Below are 8,260 nucleotides of genomic sequence, written 5' to 3'. Positions count from 1 at the left end.
GGGAAAAAGTTCAGAAAATCCAGGACCTCTCCGTGCTCGAAATGGGAGAGCTATTTTTGAAATGGCGGTTGTTATTCTTGGAAAAGGAGGGCATGTTGAAGACGGGAAGACAGGATCGATCAGAGGAGTTTTTTTTTGGTATGCTTGGAGTGGGGATGAGCTGCACTCTTTGGGCACAAACATATTGTTCGGACTTGCGCTTTTTCTGAGATGGGGAAGCCTATGCTGAGGAATGGAGAGACAGGAGATTGGATTGGGACATTTGAAGGTCATAAAGGTGCTGTTTGGGGTGCCTGCTGAGATTCTCCAGCACTGCGTGCAGCCACCGCATCTGCAGATTTTAGCTCGAATCGAGTTGGGGATTGTTTCCGCTCTTCATGACGAGGATAGGGAAGGTCGTGTGATCCAATGTCGAGCCAATCGCCTTCGCTCAAGACGAGCGGAATTGTGAGTGTAGAAGACAAAAAGACAACTACCTGTGTCTAAGAGAGGGCGATGACGATGAAGGACTTCTGAAGGTGATGATATTGCTACAGAGAAAGGAAGGAGTCGATGGCATAGAGGAGCAGAGGAAAAGACAGAGGAAGGGAACAAGGAAGCCAACCGTGGATTCGATTCTATCAGGAGAGTTACGCATGGCCAACAGTTATTGCTTGTTTTCAATTTGGGGCTGAAGATGAGGGTCATTGGAAGCCCCTCGACGATGACCAGGCATGGCTGCACTCGGTGGAAGATCAAATGTGGAACCTGGTGGCTAGTAAGCTGGCATTCGATGACCAAACACGCACTAAAATTGACAGAGAGGTTACGGGCAGCGAAGTGAGGAGGAGCCTTTCTGACATGCAACCCAAGATCGCTTGAAGACGACAGAACAAGCTGAAGTCTGATGCGGCCAAAGACGAGCTCGTGTTCAAGCTTCTGAGCATGGACTTGAAACTCAATGGAGTTGAGCAGAAACCAGGGTTGCTTAATGTTGTTCCCCATTCTAGCGTTTCTCCTATTTCTGTAAACAGCACCGAGAAGAGATTCAAATCCCTGCCATCCTCTGAAACGCTGCCTCGCAATGAAACACTCGGTGGCTATATCTTTGTTTGCAACAATGATACCATGCAATAGGATTTGAAAAGGCAGTTTTTTGGCTTACCACAGAGATATCGCGATTCAGTCTAGCTTTGGAGGTTCAAATATTGATCCTACTGCTTGGGAGGATAAAAAATGCAAAGGAGAATCGAGATTTCCAGCACAGGTGTGGTTTCGAGTCAGGAAAATTTGCAAACCCTTGGAGTAAGACTTTCTCAGGCCAGTGTTGTATCACTATGATGGGCCAAAATTCCGTTTGCAGCTCTCAGTCCCTGAGTCTTTGGAGTTGTTGGATTTGTTCACGGAGGGTGGCTCTGCATAGGGACTGGAAATGTGATATGCTAGCCAAGTGTTAACATGCCAAAGCTGTACTTGAAACAAAGCTAGTAGTCCTGGTTACAAATACAGGCTGATACTGTGGTGCTAAACAACAGGCATATGAAAAAGGCTCTTTCTCAGCAAGCTAAGATGATGTCCTAATGAGAAGTTACAATTCCCATTCTCACTGTTCTTCAACTCCTATGTGTGAAGTTACAGTGGACAGAGCTACAATTGGTGGAGTTTTGAGGGTCTTAACACATAGCATATGATTACAGGGCAGATTCATACATAGAAGCATATGTACATGTGATATGCATCGTTTGGATAGACATGCAGTTGAGTCATAGACAGCCAGAATTATGAGCAGTGGGAGCAGGGAGTGGATAGCAGCATGGCCACAGCACAAAGCTTGAAAGACCAGCAGAGTAGCAACATGTCTGTGGCTTAAGTGAAGTGCCTGCCTATATTCTCTCAGAAATGAATACTCCACCTTTTTATGAAGATAATTTAATACCCTGCTTTGGCTTTGGAGAAACAATCAGATTGTTCCTCATTTGTGCTTGACTGAGCATACTTCTTTTGATGCCTACTAGACTCCTACTTTGTATGGAATCCTGAAAACTAGTTCATACACTTATTGAAAAACAGAGGACAGATTGTCATACTTTGACATTTATTTTGACTCTTCTCTTGCTATAAAGTGAACTTTGGGATCAAATATTGAGATTTTCTTGTTAGCCTCTTTCCTTGCTGTCCCTTGAACCCCGTGTTCTGCAGCCCTTGCGTGAACTCTACGACAACGTGAAGAAATGCCAGACTGTACGGAAGAAGATGACGACATTGGTACTACATCTGATACTTTGCCAGGTATGCCAACTCCCCATTCCTTATTAACAATGAAATGTTTTGTGCATGGTAAAGAAAAGACTATTTTACATGATGATGGGAGCACACATGACTTCATTTCTACAAAATTGGTTAAAGAATTGAAATTACAAACTGTTTCTACACATTATCACATCAAGGCTACATTCCTAGGTACGAGATATAATGGAACACAAGAGGTGCATAATTTATAAATTAAAATTGGTGATTATATTGAACGAAGAAATTTCTTAATTGTACCTTTGCAGTCTAGTGACATTATCTTAGGAATGCCTTGGCGTCATTAATACAATCTTGATACAGATTATTCTATGCATTCAATTAAAATTTATTTTCAAAGAAAACAAATTACACTGCATGGTATGCACGCTTCCAATAATTTTCCAATGCTTACTCATACTCAGGCAAAACGTGCATTACGTAAAAGTAGCAAATCCTATTTAATATGGGTGAATGAAATTCAAGCTAAAGAAAAACAGATGCATCCTAGGCATACACAATTTCTTTCCCAATTCCAAGATTGTTTTGCTCTGCTGATTTACCACCTAGATTACTACCTTCACGTCCTAAAGATCATAAGATAGATTTAATTCCTGGAACACAACCACCATGTAAAGCACCATATAGACAACCAAATTGAACAAAAAGAAATTCAAAACCAAATAGAAGAATTGCTTAACAGAGGATTAATTAGACCTAGTAGTTCTCCATTTGGTGTACCTGTTTTATTAGTGAAGAAGAAAAATAATACTTATCGCATGTGCATTGATTATCGTGCCCTAAATAAAATTACTGTTAAGAATAGATACCCGATTCCTAGGGTAGATGATCTTATGGATAAGCTACAAGGATCTGCCACATTCAGTAAGATAAATCTTAAATCTGGATATCATCAAGTAAGATTGGACAAATCTGATATATTCAAAACTGCATTTAGAACACAATTTGGACACTATGAATTTCTTGTTATACCTTTTGGTTTAACTAATGCACCAGCCACATTCAGTAGTATGATGAATCGCATATTTCTGAAACATCACCATTGTGTCATTGTTTTCTTTGATGACATATTAGTTTTCAATAGAAATGAGAATTAGCATTATGAACATTTGTCTTTAGTTTTTAAGTTATTAAAGGACAATCAATAATATGCTAATCTAGAAAAAAGTGAATTCTTCCAAATTGAAATTGAATATTTAGGACATATTATTTCATCAGAATGTATTAAAGTCGACCCTAAAAAGATAGAAGCAATTTTAAATTGGCCGATACCCAAAAATGTGCATGAATTACGTTCTTTTCTAGGTCTTGCTAGCTTTTATAAAAAAATTGTGAGGAATTTCTCATTACTTTCATTACCTTTGACAAAACTCTTAAAGAAGAGTATCGTGTATAATTGGTCTGACAAAACTCTTAAAGAAGAGTATCGTGTATAATTGGTCTGATAATCAACAAAAGTCCTTTGATTTGCTAAAACATGCTTTAACTCATGCTCCTGTATTACAATTACCTGACTTCAATAGACCATTCTTTTTAGTAGTTACTGATGCTAGTGGATCTGGAATAGGAGCAGTCCTTATGCAAGATTCTCATCCCATAGCCTACTCTAGCTGCAAACTCAAACCATTTGAACTTAAATATTCTACCTATGACAAGGAATTATTAGCCGTAGTATAAGCTTTACGTCAATGGAAACATTATTTAATGGCATCTGAATTCATGATCAAAATTGACTTATAAAGCATTAGACATCTCCTTAGTCAACCACAAATATCTAACCGACACATTAAATGGGCTGCTTTTATTCAAATTTTTCATCCCATTATACAATATCAACCTGGAAAAGAGAGTGTTGTTGCTAATGCTTTGAGTAGAAGACCGTCAATTCAAAATATTTCTGTGATATCATTTGATTCCCTTATTCCTATGAAAGATACCTATCCTCAGGATCCTACTTTTCAAGCTGATTGGAATAAACTAGTTGCAAATAATTGGATTCCTATTGCATGAAATTCATTGTCCCCCGTATCAAGGTCATTAAGGAATTATATCTACTTTGCGTATATTGATTGAAGATTTTTATTGGCCACATATGGACACTGATATATCTAATTTTGTATCTGAATGCCTGATTTTTCAACGAGTAAAAAGACACCATGGTAAACAATATGGTTTATTAATGCCATTATCCATTCCATCACGACCATGGGAACAGATTTCAATGGATTTTATCACTGGTCTACCTAACACTAAAGCTAATCATGATATGATTTGGACTGTTGTAGACAGGTTCAGCAAATAAGCATATTTTATTCCATGCAAGAAAACTTTAACTACAACTCAAGCTACTCGATTGTTTTTGAAAATTGTTTTCACTAACCATGGTTTACCAAAAGTCATTATTTCTGATCGTGGTTCTAGATTCTGCAATAATTTTTGGATTACTTTTTTTGCTAACTTAGGAACAAATATTGATTTTTCATTTGCATTTCATCCTGAAACAAATGGTCAAACAGAAGCTACTAACAGTACTATTTTAGATCTTTTGCGTGCTTACACCATTTCAAAACCACATACATGGGATACGTATCTACATTTACTTCAGTTTGCATATAATAACACACCACATACAGCTACAAAGAAAGCACCATTTGAAATTATTATGGATATCGATTGACTATACCTGTTACATAATTATCAAACAAAATTCAAACTGCTGATGATATTGCTAACATGTATGCTACTATTTTTTATGAAGTTAAAGATATAATTTCCAAAGCCCAGCAATCATACACAAAACAAGCAAACAAGAAAAGAAAAGCTATGAATTTTAAAGTTGATGATTATGTTTGGTTACGAATTAAAAAACGCAGATTACAAAGTGTAGATAAACATCCCGTTGTCAAATTAGCACCTAGATTTTATGGACCATTCAAGATCATAGACAAAATCAATGACAATGCATTTAAACTAGAATTACCACAACATTGGAAAATTCACAACACCTTCCATATCAGTTTATTACGACCCTTTAGAGGACAACTACTTGTACACCATGTCTATGAAAACCCTCCTTTGCTAGATGATGAAACTGAAATCCTTGAGCCTGAAACTATTATAGATACTGACTTTATGACCACTAGAACTAGCCGTAGATATTCTAGATATTTGGTCAAGTTTAAAAATCATCCTGTTGAAGAGGCCCAATGGATGCACGCTAGAGATCTAAGTGTTTTTTCCACACTGTTAGCTCCACATTGAGCTAATAGCAATTGAGGACAATTGCTATCCCACCCCAGGGGTATGATGCTAGGAGGCATAGTGGATTCCGTGAGGTTTTGCGGTGGATTCCGTAAAATTTTATTACCGGGGCTCATACACAAGGTGGATTCTTTGTGCGAAAATTTGATGGGGACGCCTATCCTTTTTGGGCGTGTTGTTAATTTAATGTGTAAGTGGGTGATTCCATTGTTACAACTATATATATGATCTCTCACTTGACTTGGGTCTCACCTATATATACTAACTCTACATCAATATGAATCATTCTTTGGGAGCATGTCTTGTGTATCTCTCTCGTACTCTCTCTCTCTCTCAACATGGTATCAGAGCTATGGATGCGTAGCAACAACAAGGAAGATAAGTTGTTTCATTTTTATACTTGATTGAATTCTTTGCACAAGTGATGATTTGATACATGAACTTGTTCAAATTAGTCGTGCTCTCGAATCCTGTCAAAACCGCTTGTCAATCGGAGTTCTGGATCAAAAGTTATGACAGTTCAGGATTCAAGACAGCAATTCTGCTCAAATCTGAGATTCTTTATTTAAATTTGTATTTCTAATTACAGTTTGTTAATCCCCAATTACAGTTTATTAATCACTCGTCTTCGTTAATGATGTTGATTATGACAAGCAAACACCTTGCTATTTTTAGCGATGTTTTATTATCGTTCACGTTCTTTGCTCGACCGAAATAGCACTTTTCTTATATGCGTCATCTCGTCTTGCACGTTACGCCTCTCTATTTCGGGCTTTCTTTTTAGTCACTCAATATTTTTCGTCGTTCTTACATGCATATCCCTATTTTGATTGTCATGCGTCTCAACTACGCTCATCTTGATCATGGTTTGTAGATTCTGCGATCTCATCTTATTTGTTTTCTCTCGACATACAGGCATGGCCAATTGCATAATTGTTAATGGATATCCATCTGGCCAACGTTCGGTTCCCTTCTTCCAAGGACAAGGCTTTCCTGGGTGGAAAGCAAAGATGATGCTAATTCTTGAAGGTGACGAATTATTTGATATTGTTTTGGGCGACCTGTCTTGCCTAGTTCAACCTATTGATATGATGAATAACAATTATTTGAACAATGGAAAATTGATCATACTGATTGGATTCGTCGTGACAAAGCGGCTCGTCGTTATATATTGTCTGCACTTCCTGACTCACTTATGTTGGATGTCTTTCATCTGGAAACCTCTCATGCTATTTGGGAGTATCTTATCTCAACGTTTGAGAAGAAATCGGTCACCAAAATTTTATATCTCCAAACTTGTTTGAAGAATCTTCAATATAAGATTGGTACCTCTATGCACTCTCATATCGAGGCTTTTAAAGACATTATCAATCAACTTGGTGCTGCCGGCGCTCCTATTGCTAAAAATCAGATTGTTACTCAACTTCTTCATACCATCAAAGATCCTTTATATGACAATATCATCACTATTTTGTCTAACAAGGATGATATCCACTTTGACAAAGCATGTATATCTCTTATTGAATATTCTCAACGTCATGAGCATCATTTGGAAAAATCTGATGCTGTTTTGGTCACTCGGGAACAAAGGGATTTTGATGCTGCTTTTGTTGCTCGCAAGCGTCCTGCTTCACGTTTTCAGCAGGGTGGACGCCCTAATCCAGGTAGTAAATCTTCTCGTCTTACTTATCCTAACAAACATTGTTATTATTGTGATAAGAAAGGTCATGTGGCTTCTGATTGCTGGCCACGTCAATATGATGAGGAGCATGGAGTTACTACAAAGCAACCTCGCTCGTCCAAAAGTTTTCCTCCTTGTGATTATTGTGCACATACAGATCATCCATCTCGTCGTTGTTATAAATGCACATATGATGAAGAACATTCTCGAGCTTATATTGTTCAACAAACTACAACTGATGATGATCATACTCATCAGTAGCTCAATTTCGTCCATTATGATATCTCTCCAGAAAAGGTACTTCATGTTCATGATGGTTCTCTATTCATCGTTGATTCAGGTGCCACTGGAAACATGACATACCAATCACAGTGGCTTCACAATTATTATTCTCTTCCTGTCAAGAAGTTTGTTTACCTTGTGGATGATACGACTTGTCAAGTCAAAGGAGTGGGTGATTTATATCTGGGGACTGTTTCATCCACTAGAATATTAAGAGGAGTTCTTCATGTTCCAGATTTGCAAAGAAATCTTCTTTCTGTTGCTCGTCTAGTTGATCTTGGTTTGTTTATTGGCTTTGATCATAATCAATGTCATATAGAGAAAGACGGGCATACTATAGCAGTGGCTCCTCGACATGGTAATCTATTTGAGCTATCATTGAATGATACAGTTGCAAATGTTGTTACTGCCCCTGGAGATACAGATTGCAAATTATGGCATCAACGATTTGCACACTCCGATTTTGCCAAAATTCTTGATCTTCATCGTCATGGTCTTGTGCAAGGTATGGATCTTAAATCTCATCTACGTATGGGAATATGTGAGTACTGTGCACTTGGAAAATACCATCGTTCGCCTTTCCACACTTCTACTTCATCACATTCCTGTGCTCTCCTGGATTTGGTTCATACCGATATTTGCGGTCCTTTTCCTGCCTGAAAGTCTCAATATCGATATTTTATAACTTTCATTGATGATTTCTCACGGTACACACATGTCTATCTTCTTCGACATAAGTCTGAGGCTTCA

The 8,260-nt window shown here is 37.9% G+C and overlaps 1 pseudogene; it reads left to right on the top strand.

Annotated features, from left to right (window-relative positions):
• The first annotated feature begins 232 nt into the window (after nt 1-232).
• Nucleotides 233-1,402, top strand: LOC148012258 (uncharacterized; annotated as a pseudogene).
• Nucleotides 1,403-8,260: the final 6,858 nt, after the last annotated feature.

This window comes from Lygodium microphyllum, chromosome 27 (genome assembly GCF_053477565.2).
Source record: "Lygodium microphyllum isolate KBCC chromosome 27, Lygodium_microphyllum_v1.1.10, whole genome shotgun sequence".
In the NCBI taxonomy this organism is placed as follows: Eukaryota; Viridiplantae; Streptophyta; class Polypodiopsida; order Schizaeales; family Lygodiaceae; genus Lygodium; species Lygodium microphyllum.
The sequence above is the reverse complement of the archived record's forward strand: the minus strand, read 5'-3'. Positions and strand labels throughout refer to the sequence as shown.